The sequence below is a fragment of the Staurois parvus genome, unplaced genomic scaffold, assembly GCF_062004578.1.
Source record: "Staurois parvus isolate SC_StPar_1 unplaced genomic scaffold, SC_StPar_1.0 ptg000239l, whole genome shotgun sequence".
Classification (NCBI taxonomy): domain Eukaryota; kingdom Metazoa; phylum Chordata; class Amphibia; order Anura; family Ranidae; genus Staurois; species Staurois parvus.
Genome location: NW_028318035.1, coordinates 1,649,106 through 1,664,868, shown reverse-complemented (window position 1 = coordinate 1,664,868; position 15,763 = coordinate 1,649,106). Strand labels below are relative to the sequence as shown.

The window sequence follows — 15,763 nt, the reverse complement described above, 5'->3', positions numbered from 1 at the left end:
TTTAGAAGGCTACACAAATGTTGACGTTAACAGCCACCTGGATTGCTGCCCCCCTGAAATTAAAGTACACCTGTCATGGGAAAAATATATTGGTTGCCATTGATAACCCTCATTTGAAAATGTTAAATGCCTGGCTTTGGCTGGCCAAGTCACAGCACCTTATTTCTATACCTGCTGCAGGTCAGCGGCTCTGGAAGCCTTAACGCCAAAGCATCAATATGTCAATCAGGCAAGCTGGATTTTTGTAAGGAGAGGTCAGTGATGGCAGCCCCCATATTCCTATCATGATTTATGATAATGTATGATTGTATAATAATGATTGTCAAAAAGAAGTTAAATGGTAAGTATAATGTCACATTTTGAGGTATTTTTGCAGTGTTAAACATATTTTCTGACATGACTATCACATCAGACATTCAGAGCCATATTATCATGTTAATTAGAGATTTATAGATTAGCCACTACATTGACTCTGCCTATGCACAATGGCCATGCATAGAATGATTTTATATATGATTATATTGTCAATCAATTTACTGTCTGGGAGAAAAATAAGATCAGAAGGTTGAGAGATTGTTTGATGTGCCATACCCTTAACGGTCATATCTGTCTACTTTCCTACAATCTGATTCTCCAGACTGATCAGAATAATTTTGATTAAATTCATCAGTTGTCCAAATTCATATGTAGCGCCCTCCAGGTTTAGCTAAATATGATTTGTTTTTTTTTGTCACAGGCTTGCTAGAAGCTTGGGATGAGTCAGCCTGGGAGTGAGGTAGAGAGGTCACCTCAAGACAGGCTGGGAGGCTGTACAGATCAGGGGTTATGGAACCCTCCCACCCTTCTGGAAACTGGACGAACTTTCTAGAAGAGAGGCGAAGGAGGGGAGGAAGCCTACATTTGCATGTTTAAGGGAACTTGGGCAATCCCCAGGCAGGAGGCCTCCATAAATGTGAGAGAGCCTGTGCAGCAGTGGAGTCGGGTGGAAGATGGACTGAGATAAGGTGTTGGAATGTGGAGCCTTGAAGGGGGCCCCAGGGACGGGGTCTACCTACATGCTGGTGCTGGATGCAAGAATCTTCACTGTATCACCGTCTCCTAGGGAGGACATTCTATCTGCAGGGAATGAGCCAGCCTATCTTAAGACCTGAAAGCAGCTGCAACCCACCAAGCTACAGGACAGTGTCCTCTACACCCCCTGGCCAGAGAAGGGAGAGTGCAGTCAGGTGCTATACCTAACTAGTTTTCATCCAGGACTGCTTAATTGCAGATCTTAGAATCCCTTGCCCAGGGATACCCTCAGGACAGCAGGCTGAAAGAGGAAGGATTCATCTGGGGTATAGACAGATATACCAAAGGGGACATCAGTGCTCCTTAAAGAGACAGTTGCTACTTTTTTTGTACAGTGTACAGTGTTTGCTGAGATGTTGTCCTCAAGTTTTACAGTTCCTTGGGCATCCCATATACCCCTAAACCCCACCCAAGTTGTTAACCCCTAATAAAACAAAACCAAGCTCAAGGACTATTTTAAAGACTCTGTGGGAAAAACTGTGGAAAATACGTGTTTCCTGGCTGTGCAGAGCTTAGAGTGAGAAAAATCCAGCACTACACATAGATTCATTCATATTGTCAGATTACGTGATGAATTGTTAGAGCAGATTGTTACATGCATGGCAACCATAAATCACAGAAATATATAAATACAGTCAGATAGATATTGTACTAAGAGCTTCCATTTTAGAAGTCTAACTTTCACTTTCCTGCTATTGCAGTTATTTAGGGTGTTTATGACTGTGATACTCAGTGCTCTCAGTAATCAGTATTCAGTAACAGAATTGGTCAGACATGCCCTCTCTCTCCTTCACCAAGTATGTGTGAGGACACGTGATGAGGGCGTGGCTGTTACTCAGCTATGCCAGCACAGAGCACTGGAGGGGGAAGGCTGGAAGCAGAAAGGGGTATTTTAAGGCATACCCTAACATAATATAGTCATGGATTATAACATATTGAGGAACAGGACCATACAGCAGTAAAAAACATATACAGTAACACTTTAATTGGGCTATAACAGACATTGGAATAAGATATCACTATCACATACAGTGCATTGTTTTCATTGAGTTGGCTGACTCCTAGGCTAAAGGCTGGTACACACTGGCCAAATATTGGTTGGTCTCCGTTGAACCCGCCAACATTCTGCCCGTGTGTACAACAGCATGTCCGACAGAAGCTGGGCTAACGACCAACTTTTATCAAACGGGCATGCTGAAAAACCAGCATCCGATCAGTGCTTGTAGCCAATGTCTGTGAGCGCTGATCAGTGTGTTCTGGGAAGGGGGGGGTCCCCTGTCAGAACACAATAGCTCAGTGTGGGAAATCGCTGCACTAACCTCACTTACTGTAGTTAGTATGGTTTCCTCTGTTTTTCTTCGTTCAGCCCACTGGGTTGTACCCAGCATTTCTTTGTGAGAAGGCGCAGTAAAGCGCTACCATTGTGTAGCGCTGCAAAGCATGACACAGAGGCTGTAGATGAAATTGGCTAATAAGACCAACCCCCATAAACATAAAGAACTACAAGTATTCTACACAAATACGAATATATAAAAACACATAAAACACATTTTTGTTTTCAATAAACATTAACTGATAAGATAATTAATTTTGACTGATCTCCTTCATGTATAAAAACATTAAAAATACGGTACAATTCCGAGGCTCCATTATCACTTTTCGATTTGAGAATCATAAGTGGAACTACATGGCAATTGCAGCACAACGCACGGCACAAGATTGGGTGCCATTATCCTTCAACGGCACCCCAAAAGCGATGCGATTCTGCAATGTTTGTTACACGCGATTGTGGCAATTTACATGGCAATTGCAGCAAAACATGGCACAAGATTGGGTGCCATTATCCTCTATCGGCACCCCAAAAGTGATGCGATTCTGCCATGATTGTCGCGCAACAGAAATTGCGTGGCAATTGTGGCAAGCAGCTTCTTGAAAAATCACATGAAGCATGAAGATTGGATGCCATTATTCTTTATTGGCACCCCAAAAGCGATGCAATTCTGCCATGGTTGTTGCTCAACAGAATTGTGTGGTGATCGTGGCAAGCCGATCCTTGAAAAATCACATGAAGCTTGTGGCCCAAAAAGGAGCAGGAGCTTCTTTTCTGGCAACAAATGTGCATTCAAGTGAATGGGCTGCCCTATGCAACACGCACAATCTCGTGAAAATCGCGCTGGTAAAATCAGTTAGCGGGCACACTCGTTCCCACTACATGATAATGTGAACAGGGCCTACAAGTGGTTCTAATGTCGAAAGGTTTTTCGACCTCAATGCATTTTTTGCAGTAAGGAAAAAAAATGACCCACTACCCGTCCTACCCATCCCCATCTCTAAACACTTACCTGTCTCCTGTCACCGCTTCAGCACTGTCTTGGCCCCTCCCCACTTCATGCTTTCACAGGAGAAACTGAGGGCAATGGAGCAATATGCTCCTGCTTCTGTCAATCAAATTCCTGTGACAAAGGAGCAACGGCATGGCTTACCAGTGCTGTGTGTGTCTATGGATCCACATAGCCCAGCTCTGAAGCGTGTAGGCTCATGTGCCTCCTTAGCACCCAGCTCGCTATGGAGGCACCTGGAAAAGGGAAAAGCAGACAGCGCTGATGGAGGACTGCTGCGTGTGGAGGTAAGGGACCTTTTTGTGCAAAGTCGTATAGAGTAGTTGAATATAACCTACTTTTTATTTTAAACAAAAAAAAAAGTAATTCTTTAGTACGACTTGAAATGTCTCAGGAGAAAAGAGACTGAATTGCCTGTTTAGCCGTATGATAAAACAGGGGATTGTCCTCATCGCTATCCACCATTGATCGGCTGTGGTCCATTCAGCTGCAGAAATGAATCTCTATCACTTTTAGAATGATCATGTCCTCTGTTACCTTCTTTTTTTTTTTGAGTTGTTTCAGTTTTGTAAAGACTTTACAGAAAGATGATTTTTTTTGGTTGATATAATCGTTCAGTTTCCAGATTACAAGATGTGGAAATACTATTGTTGCTTCCTAAACAAATTCCAGCAGATTGCGGCATTGTGTTTTAAGCGGAGAATGAAGATGACAAATCTTGATTTGAACGCACTGAAGCCCAGCTGCACGTGGTGACAATACAGAAGAGCGGCCACGATCAGCAAAACACAAACACCGATTATCAGGAGCGACAATACGCCGCCGGAACAATGGTGGCTGGCTGCAGATAAAAGCAGAAAACAATCCTTAGAAACAAGGCGATATTACAATGTAATCAGGAAAACAAATGTCAAAATATTTGATAGAAACGCAATTCTCAGAGTACAAGACTTGATTTTGTGTAGGGAGGTTGGGAATGTAACTCCGCCCTTGAGCAAGGTTTCTATAACTGCTTTCTGATTTCGCTTCTTACTGATTTCCATGCTTGTCCTTTGTGCTTGGAAGTACGTATTTACTAAATATTATATACACAGAAACATTTTTTTTCAAGGTCTCTTTCAGATGGGTGGCCAGTAAGGTATAAACAGGCAGTTGAGCCATGGATTTACCCTTCCCCACCCCAGCCATCCCCCGAAACTGTAAAATAACAGTTGGACAGGGCTGTACACATGCTGCGACCGAAATGCTTCACTTCACAGCCACAGCATTTTTAACTCAGGGTACAGAGCTTGGCGGGTGTCACTGCCTTTCAAATTCATCCATTGGGTTCAATGGGGCTGTGCTGCAACTGTATGCAATGCATGCGATTGCAAAGCATGTGGCATTATAGGGTTAAATCAGGCAGTGAGAAAGTATTATGTCTTCTCACCACTTGTCAAATGCCCTCTAAAAAGCAATATAGATTACTCCCCAGAGGGCACCGCACTCCACCGCAAGCGTGAAAGAGCCCTAACAGGTAAACTTTAATTAAAAGTCTCTGAAATGTGTTGCTACAATTTTAAATACTTATGGAATCCCTCAGGGGGGCCTAATGCACTGAGCACTTGATCCCATTCTGATCCATGCGATGGTTGTTGAGCTAGTATGGTTGACAGCATGACACCCCCTCCCCCTTTCGCCATTGCTGTCTGACCACACTGCTCAGAGGGAGACCAATATTTATTTAGGATTGAGTAACAGTGCACACAGAGGAATGGACGAGGATCAGGGTTGGGCTCAGTATACATGGGGATCTGGGCTAGGTTTGCTCAGGCTCTCATTAAAGTGATATTAAAAGAAATTAAAAAAAACAAACAAACATGTTATACGTACCAGCTCTGTGCATTGGTTTTGTACAGAGCTGCCCTGGTCCTCCTCTTCTCGGCTCCCCCATTGGTGCTACTTGCCCCTCTCTCCTGCCGAGTGCCCCCAGTGTAAGCCGTGTACCGGGGTGGGCTCCCCAGGATACAGTGAAGTCACGAACGAAGAAAGCAACCCCAACACCAGCTTTTGCCACAACAGAATTTTACTTAGATGTGGCAAATAAACAAAACCAAAAATGCTGAGAACATACAATACATTTACATACACCCAGCCCAAAGGCTGAGACCCTTGTGCTGCACAGCACGGTGCCTTCTGATGGATGAAGGTAGAAAGTGAAATAATTTACCTACTGGCGGGCAAAAATAAGCTGCCACACCTTACCTGTTATTACCCTAAAAGAGCAGGAATCAGTGTATGGGTGTACGGTATGGGCTAGCCTGCAGTGCAGCACAAAAGCTTACAATCTTACACAAATCTACAGTATTCCCCCTCCCATAACTGGTTCTGTAGCATGTGCCTGAGTATTCCTTCTGAGCAAAACGCCAGTCTGGCTTGAGTTTGTAGGATTTTATCAGCTCTCCAATGTGAAATGTCACTGTAAGCTGTGGAGTCCTTCCAATGATCAGTAATAACACTTGTGGCCTGACACAAACAGAGACCCTAACTAACTAACTATAGGCCTGGACTCAGTCTCTAGGTGCCAACACTGAAATGAGGTGTGTGCACGATCTTACCGACCCGGGTCTGCTTTGCTGGTGACTCTCAACACTCAACAAATGTCTCTCCAACAAGCATGCGGTATTGCAGTGTATGTTGCTTTGTTCCTCTGCTCTCATCAGCATTCCTGGCAGCAATCTTCCTTTCTCTGAACAGGATCAGGGTCTTGGAGATGATCAGCTTCACCTAGATGCAGCTCTGGTTACTGAGGGATACTGTCACACCTGGATGCCATCAGATTCTCTGCTCACACAGCTCCTGCATTCATCATCCTCTAAAACATGGCTGCTGTCTCTCTCCTTCCTGTTCTCTAAACTCTGTGTGAAAACCCCACCTCTTCATGAATATAGAAATATCTATGCAGTCTGAGGCTGTTAGGAAAAAAGTGGCATCTTGTGGCTAAACCGCAGAATGTCACTCCAAAACATTTAATTTACTCCACACAATAATTTACTGCACACAAACAGTGTTCAAACTCTCTCTTCTCATTGGCTCACTGGCTGTGATTGACTACAGCAGGAGCAAATGGTTCAGCCACTGAGGAAGGAGAGTCCCCAAAGAGCCAAGGCTCTTGTGAACATCACTGGATCGCGATGGGGCTAAGGAAAGTATTAGGGAAGGGGCTGCTGACCACTGAAGGTTTTTACCTGCATGCATAGAATGCATGAAGGTAAAAAAACTGGAGCCTTTAAAACCACTTTAATGATGGATGTTACTGGCTGTCTGGAGGAGCCTGGATGCCAGGGAGGTATAATACTTGTTGAATTCTATAGGGCTCAATGCAGAGTCTGGGCTGGCTTTCTGCTCAGTGCTGGCCAGGGTGGTGATGGATCATTTACAGTTAAAGTAATAGGTGGCAGACTTGGGTTATTGTGAATGACAGTGCTTGTCACTGGAGGTGAAAATCATCATTCACACATACACAATACAAGCCACCTGCTATCATTCTGATTGTAATCAGGGCCACCTTTAATGCGGGGCAAAAGGGGCATCTTTAATGTGGGGTCCAAAGCAGCTGCCCCTTGAGCTCCTTGTCTTGTATGGTCCCAGTGGCGGCAGGAGCAGGGGGAAGGGCGGCTAGAATTGAGAGACTCCACCGCCTCCCTGACACCTGGAGAGGTGAGCAGCAGCAGGTGCAGCATCCCTGGCAGCAACACCTCCCAGAGCATGGACTCCTCCAACCTCCGGGCTCGCGGCTCCAAACACAACATCAATGGCTGCCTGGAGGATAAGCTGACCAGGGGCATGGAGGACAAGGATGAGTGGGAGCGCAGACAGCTGGGGACCACAGGGCAGAGGAAGGAGCTGATCATCCAAAATGAGTACGTACCATTCCCGCTACTGGCATGCCAAGCATCACACACACACCTACCGGCAGACTGGGACAGGGAGACACAGGGGGAACTGCAGACAGTTCTCTCTCTCACCCTCCCCTTCTCTCACCCCTTCTTACCCCCCACCCATCTCTCTCACCCCCGCTCTCTTTTTCACACCTCCTCTCTCACCTCCCACCACTTATTCTCTCTTTCACTCCCCCACTATCACCCCCCTCTCACCCCCCACTTGTCTGTCTCACTGCTCTCTCTCACCCCCCTCTCCCCCTTTCTCCCCCAGCTCTCTCACTCCTTTCTCTCTCTAACCCCTCTCTCACCCCCTTCTCTCATACCCCCTTCCCCCCCACCCCTCTCCCCCCTCTCACTCTCTCTTTTTCTCACTTCCCTCTCTCTCACCTTCCTCTCTCCCCTCTTCTCTCTCACCCCCTCTCTCCACTCCAACCCCTTTCTCTCTTTCACCTCCCTTTCTCTCTCTCAAACTCCCTCTCACTTACTCCCTTCTCTCTCTCACCCTCTCACACCCCTCTCCCCCCACTCTCTCACCCCCTTTCTCTCTCTCACCCCCTCTCCCACACCCCCAATCTCTCTCACCCCTCTCTCACCCCCACCCCTCTCTCTCTTTCACCCCCCTCACCCCCTTTCTCTCCCCTATCTCTCTCATCTCCCTCTTTCTCACCCTCTTCTGTCTCTCACCCCCCTCTCTCTTTCACGCCTCCTCTCTCATCCTCCCCCACTCTCACCCCCACCCCTCTCTCTCACCCCCTCTCTCTCCCTTCTGTCTCTTACACCCCCTTCTCTCTCTCACACCACCCTTTCATCCCCCTTCTCTCTTTCCCTCACCCCTCCCTCTATATCTCACTCCCTCTCTCTCTCAACCCCCTCTCTCTTTCTCCCCCTCCCCCTCCCATACAGGCAAGGGGAACTGAGTGGACACTAACTGACAGATGACAGCAAGTGAGTGTCGCTGATCCCATCTCTACCCATCACTGCCACTGATCCCATCCAGCTCAAGCACTGCCACTGATCCCATCTTCCCCAAGTACTGCCACTGATCCCATCCCCCAAATACTGCCACTGATCCCATCCCCCAAGTACTGCCACTGATCCCATCCCCCCACCCAGCACTGCCACTCATCCCATCCTCCACCAGCACTGCCACTCATCCCATCCTCCCCCTCCCACAGCACTGCCACTCATCCCTTCAGGCACTCCCACTGATGTCATCCCCCCACCAGCACTGCCGCTTATCCCATTCCTGCCAGCACTGACACTCATCCTATCCCCCCAAGCACTGCCGCTGATGCCATCCCCCTACAGCACTGCCACTGATCCCACCAACCCCAGCACTGACACTGATCACACTCTTACCTCCCAGCACTGCCACTGATCCCATCCTCCCAGCATTGCCACTCACCCCATTTACCCCCCCAGCATGATTACCATTGATCACACTTTACCCCCCCCCCAGCAACCAATGGGTGAGCAATAATGATGTGCAGCCTCTAGAAACCAATCACCAAGCAGAAATGATGTGCTGTAACCTCTAGCAACAAACCAGTGAGCTGTAATGATATGCTGTAACCTCTAGAAATCCATCACAATTGCTGCCTGATCTGCTGCGGTAAAGACTTTGAGACTAGCTACTATTTATTATATGTCTTGGAGCAGGTGGAAAGCAAAATTGCATTTGGGCCCAAAAAAATTTCCCCCCAGGGTTCAATCACTATTTATGACAGCCTTGATTGTAATAAATCCATCAGAAACTCTGAAATATAAGAGATATAAGGAACTTGTGCTGGGACATATCAATTCTGATATATAGGGGATATAAGGAATACAGGCTGGGATATAGCAAGTCTGATATATGTAAAAATAGGAGTGAAAATATCCAACACCTCTATCAAATGAAAAATAATATGAACCAAATAATGTTATAATGAACCTAAAAATATGTGCTTAAAGGGAGTTCCTGCTAGCAATGTAATTGTGTTCCCACAACCAATGCACATCAAAGAAAAAGGAATAGATTGTTGTGCCTCCCAATCAAATGAATTAATCCAATATACAATCCTATGAATAAAAATTGTGCTATAGAAGTGAATATATGCATAAAATATTAACAGTGAATGTCCATATATAAATTGTGAATATCTTCTCTCAATTGCATATAAGATATCACTGCGTTCCACTTCCTGTGATACTTCGCATCACTACACTCCACCTTTAGTGATACTCCACACCAAACATCCGTAGTGATTCCATCCACCATTCACCACTGCCCTCACCTCCAAGATTGGACCCGTGTTGTTACAGGTCTCAACCGCTTTTTCCCTTGTTTAGGACTCCTTCCAATACCTCTTCTGTTGATGTGGACTCAGATGTTTACTCAATAGATGTTTAAACATACGACTCATATGTACCAATATGTGATGTCTAATGGTATCAGATGGTATCAGGTGATCTAAAAAAACTCCATATCACCCTGCTGATACTTCTGCCTTGAGGCAGCACTGGTCCAGGAGAAAACAACACGTAAAAGACAGTCCTTGTAGATTTAGGTTTCTGCAATATTCACAAACAATGGAGTTGCCCAGCCTCCCGACTGGCTCAGTGAACACCACCGGCAGTTTATAGTAGGTAGTCGGCCACTTAATAACAGATGACTCCACTTCCTCCCTCCCTCCTAGATTGTAAGCTCCGAGGAGCAGAGCCCTCTTGTATTGAACTGTATTGTTGCTGTATTGTCTCCCATTATATTGTAAAGCGCTGAGCAAACTTGGTGCTATATAAATCCTGTATAATATTAATAATAAGGGATATAAGGAACACAGGCTGGGATATAAAGACTCTGATATATAGGTGAAATAAGGAATACAGCCAGGATATGAAGACTCTGATATATAGGTGATACACAGAATAAAGGCCAGGATATAAAGACTCTGAAATATAGGTGATGCAAGGAACACAAGCTGTGATATAAAGATTCAAATTTAAAAATGATATTAGGAACACAGACTGGGATATGAAGACTCTGATATGTATAGGTGATGCAAGGAATACAGGCTGGGATATAAAGGCTCGGATATATGGGGGATACAAGGAGCACAGGGAGCACTGGCTGGGATATGACTACTCTGATATGTATAGGTGATGCAGGGAACACAGTCAGGGATTTAAAGATTCTAATATGTAGGTAATACAAGGACTGCAGACTTGGATATATTCTGTAGATTCCGATATATACTGTAGATGATACAAGGAATGCAGTCTGGGATATAAAGGCTCAGATACATAGGCAATACAAGGACTGCAGATATTTAGGGATATGGGATATTTAGATTCTAGTATATAGCTAATATTAATGTATCACCCTCTAGTGTCCTACCAGAATAGTGTGGTGTATTGCAGGTAAAATCATTGTGTAGGACTCATGGTAACTGTGTGAGTCTGTGATTGAGTTCGGATTATTGCAGATCAGCTGGATGACTTAACAGGTTGTGGCTCTATCTCCTCCTCCTGTGTACGGAGGACCATAGAACCTTCCATAAATCGGTAAGTAGGAAGGAGTGGAGACCTAATCTGCATGTTTATGGGAGTCTGGCCAATCCCAGGTTTGGAGGCCTTGGTAGAGTGCTGGAATGGCCCACAAATCACAAATATGGGAAAGTCAAGCTGAGAGGTTGGGTGGAAGATGGAGTGCTGAGGAGATTGTCGGTGCCTGGGAGGGGTCTCCTAGGTCTGGGGGGGGGGGGGGGGGGCGGCCTCCAGGCTGGGCTCTGGCTGACTCAGGAGGATACATTCATCAGTGCAGCATGAATGGGATCGAAACCTGGAGCAGTGGGAGAAAAGAGGACAGTACATCAGCACACCCAGGGATCTACAAGGGAAAAGACTGCCACATGTAGCAAGCTTTCAAAGGACAGCGCTGGGCTCAGTCTTTTTTATCCTTGTCCTGGGAGATCTTCAGAGCAGCCAAGAGGGCTGGTAGTATCTGCAGGATGTGGAGCTGGGAGCATTCTACAGGGGAGAGGAGACATCTCTGAATGTAGTTATAAGAAGCTAAGCTGATTTTGAGGAGCTGTTAGTTCCTCGCTCATAAAGCTGTTGAAACTGATCTGCAACGACTGATGGCTTTCAAGGAAAAAAGAACAGTCCAGAATCTGTCTCTCACATAGGAAGGAAGTTAAAGCCAAACTGGGCATCCCATAATCCCCATTCTCTATCCAAGTTATTTCCCCTAATATTATTATTATACAGGATTTATATAGTGCCAACAGTTTGCTCAGCGCTTTACAATATAATGGGAGACAATACAGCAACAATACAGTTCAATACAAGAGGGATTTGAGAGCCCTGCTACCTGGAGCTTACAATCTAGGAGGGAGGGGCTAGTGGTACAAAAGGTAGTAACTGTGGGGGATGGACTGGTTGGAAGAGTAGAAGATTCTAGTATTAGCTGAGGGCAGGATAGGCTTCCCTGAAGAGATAGGTTATCAGAGATTGCCTAAAAGTGAGCAGAGTAGGTGATAGTCTGATAAATTGGGGTAGAGAGTTCCAGAGGATGGGGGAAGCTCTGGAGAAGTCCTGGAGATGAGCATAGGAGGAGGAACAAGGGAGCTAGATAAATAAAATAAAAAAACCAAACTCACAGACTGGTTACTGTCTCCTGGATGAAAATCTGTGTGAAAAATACCTGTTGCCTGGCTGTGCAGAGCTTAGGGGTACTCACAACACAGCAGCCCTCAGAAGGGTAATGCTACATTAGGAATACAGGCTGGGATATACAGGAACCTGTATTGAGAGGAATATGGGAGTTACCATTGCTGACCAACTGCTTAAAATTCTATTTCCCAGGCTGTGCCTGGCTTTGACATTGTTAGCCACTGACCTTGAGCAAGTATGCAGATCAGGAAAGTTTGAGTGAAATCAGAACTGCTAATCTGAATACTTATTCCTAGTCATTGACTAAGAACGTACTGAAACCACTGGATCAGCATGACAGCCAAGGAACTATTATTTTCCGTTGGAGAATCAAGCAACAGTACCAAACTTCCTCAAAAGTGTAAGTCAGGGAAAAAAAACCCATGCATATTTCTTCACCTTTTTTATCCCTTTTATAAACAATGCAATTACAGAAAAATCCTGTTGATCTTTTAGAAATCCATAGTGCTCCCAACTTCCTGTTAAAGATGTCAACACAGTGCCTTTGCCTCATTCAGATTTTGACCAGTGGTGTCAACCCCGCCTGCTGGACTACCAAACTCCACCTATCCCCCGTCCCTCTTTATCCCTCTACTCATGCATACATTGATTCCTTTCTCAGTACAACAATGTTGCTACCCTGACTCACAAGAACCTACCCATACACTGTGTGTAGGGAAAGGACTTTTAGGAGATGTAGTTCTAGGGGCATGCCTGTGTGGAGGTGCAGCGTGATGCGGTAGCAGTGAACACCCCAAATCAAGTTGCAGAAACAGAACTCGACTGAAGTTAAAATTCAACAAAGCACAACTACCCAAAAGGAAGAAAACTCACCCAGCGCACTCAAAGAATGTTGCACTGAAGAGTAAAACAGTAGGTCTCGGGTGCACCGACAGTGTCTGACTCAAGTGATGGAATGTGGCGTGGCCCATCTGAACCCAAACAGTAAGGCTTCCAGGAAGGATGGTGTGTCCCTGCTCTTTCCCTACTCATTTGGAACCTCTCCCTCCTGCTAATACTGTCTTTAGCAGATGGGTGACCTGTCCCTACACTACCCACACATGATATGTGCACCAAGCCTGGGAGCCAGGGTCTTAAATAGACTTTGCCTGACCTAAGATGGCCATCAGAGTCACATGGGATGGTAGCATCCAATTGGATAGCTCCCCCAGTGACCCAGGAAACCATAGAGGAGCTATGTTCCTCTTGACTTCCCCCATCTACAATGTCACTGCAGTTGAGAGCCACCTGCATTGTAGAAAGTAGACGGCACCTGCTTACATGCCTACGTCAATAGGAACTGAGTTCCTAGCAGCTGCCTCTATGAATATAACATGATAATGTCATGGGGAGTAACAAAAGCTGTTTCTGGCTACAGGAATAAGGTAAAAGAAAAAAAAAACATAGCTGGGATATGCTGTAAAGGGGAAAGGGAGGTTTGGGGCCCTTTAAACATGAATAAACTTCCCCTCCTCTGGTTCCTCCCGCCGTACACAATTGAATTTATTTTTGAAACAATAAATACCTTTTTTTTCATTTTCCATCTTTCACTTTCTGCATCCTTGCCTAGGCGAGGATGTTATATCCAGCACAATATCTCTCCCATGTGCAGACGCGGGTCTGTTGGACCTGGCAGAGATCTGTGGCATGGTCTGTGTGTGCATAAAGTCCCACAGAACCCCTGTCAAGTGCAAAAAGCTGAGATGCACGGTGTGTCTGGACATGTGCAGGATTTTGTGGGATTTCATGCATTAGCAGATATGCTATGTGTCTTTACCAGGCCCAATAGACCTGGCAGAGACCAGCAGCATGTCTACGCATTTGCTGGATAACTGTCCACGATGGCGGCCTGGAGCATAGCATCAAAGAAGAACTTTGGACTTGGGGGAGGACAATTATGGACTTCATGGACTACAGTAAATAGCTTTTCATTTACATACAGTACAAGAACAATTACCGGGATAGAGATAACATTGTATCTAGTAGTAGGGTGATGCTCCCCTTTAAACAGCTGTGCATACTTCATATTGCCACCTGCTGGCCACAGTTGGATATATGCGAAGATACATTAACACACATTGCTATGTCACTGTTTCCTTACCATGCAAGTAGATTACCTCTGGTTCTCTGAAACGCACCCTTCTTTCTGGTTTCTGTTGGCCGCTAACATCTGCCTTATCTAGAGGCTTCCTTCGTAAAATCGATGAAGGCATCTGCAAAAGAATATCACAGCCATTGACTTCAAACTCCTACAGTCTAGATCAGGGGTCTCCAAACTTTCTAAACAAAGGGCCAGTTCACTGTCCTTCAGACTTTAGGGGGGCTGAACTGTGGCCATTGGAAAATGTGAGAATAGACAATGCGCCATCTTTGGTGTCAGTGGGAGAGATAGTGCCCCATTTTTGGTGTCAGTGGGAAGAATTGCGACCCATTGTTTGTGTCAGTGGGAGGAACTGTGTCCCGTCTAGGGGTGGGCTGACCATTTGGAAACTCGGGCACTGCCCGAGGGCCCAGGGTCAGTAGGGAGCCCCATGAGATGCCCCTGGTACCTTTTTCATAGGCTCTTTTGAGTTTGGGCAAGGACACAGGGGCCCCATGATCCCCTATTGCCATGGGGCCCCATGAGTTGTCAGTCCACCCCTGGTCCCGTCATTGGTGTTATTGAGAGGAATTGTGCCCAATAGTTAGTGTCATTGGGAGGAATTGTGCCCCATCGTTGGTGTTATTGAATGGAATTGTGCCCCTTAATTGGTGACAGTGGGGGGAATTATGCCTCATTGTTAGTATCAGTGTATGATATAGTGCCCCAAGGGCCGGAAAAAAGCAGCAAAGGGCCGCATCCAGCCCCCGGGCTGCAGTTTGGAGACCACTAGATAATACTCTATGACTAAACATTTGATATCCACTGTATATGTAACCTTTGCCATCAAGGTTAATATAAAGTATTTAAAGGGAACCTGTCATGGAGGTTGCCATTTCTGGCCTCTGCTGTGAATGATAGCACCTTGTCCGTCACGCTGACCCCTGTGCTTCAGTACTTTGTGGTTGATTTACGAAAGCTGGAGGGTGCACAATCTGGTGCAGCTCTACATGGAAACCAATCAGCCTCCAGGTTTTATTGTCAAAACTTAATTGAAGACGCTGACGTTAGAACTGAATGGCTATTAGGCACAGCTGCACCAGATTTTGAGCGCTCCAGTTTTAATGAATATCCCTCATAGAGTAACTGACCAAGAGCGAATATGCAGAAGAGTTTGACCTTTTTGATCTGCAGATTTGTTCCAGATCAGTGACCTTCAGAATAATAAAGCCAGAGGGTCTGGATAACAGCCAGGCAACTAGCATTTTCAGAAGGAGGTCAACCCCTGGGTCTCTCCCATGATAGCTTGACTTTAGAAGTGCTTATTGTCACACACAAACACACACACACACATATATATATATACACACACACACATATATATACACACACACACTGCCTCATAGATCCAGTTCTAGCATTTCACAGCAATGTTATCTGTAACCTTTTATTACATTGAAATAGAACTTTTTCCTTCCTTTTTATTGTCCTCTAAAGATGCAATAAATATAACATTTGCTTTCAAATGGCTTAAAACCGTACGCTGTGGATCACAGTGCTAATATTGTACTGTCATAGCCATTTCCAAGTCTCATTTGCTGAGATGGAAAACATGCATAAAAGTAATTCAGCCCAGACAGAGTTCCCTTTAAGGAGAT

The 15,763-nt window shown here is 45.5% G+C and overlaps 1 long non-coding RNA gene across 1 annotated transcript in view; it reads right to left on the bottom strand.

The window, feature by feature from the left end:
- Positions 1-2,035: 2,035 nt before the first annotated feature.
- LOC149459977 (uncharacterized) overlaps positions 2,036-15,763 on the bottom strand; it is a 56,570-nt gene continuing 42,842 nt past the window's right edge. The window contains exons 2-3 of the long non-coding RNA XR_016313173.1: positions 14,127-14,238; positions 2,036-4,251 (exon numbers count right to left, since the gene is read on the bottom strand). This is a non-coding gene — a long non-coding RNA (uncharacterized LOC149459977). The remainder of the gene's footprint in view (positions 4,252-14,126; positions 14,239-15,763) is intronic.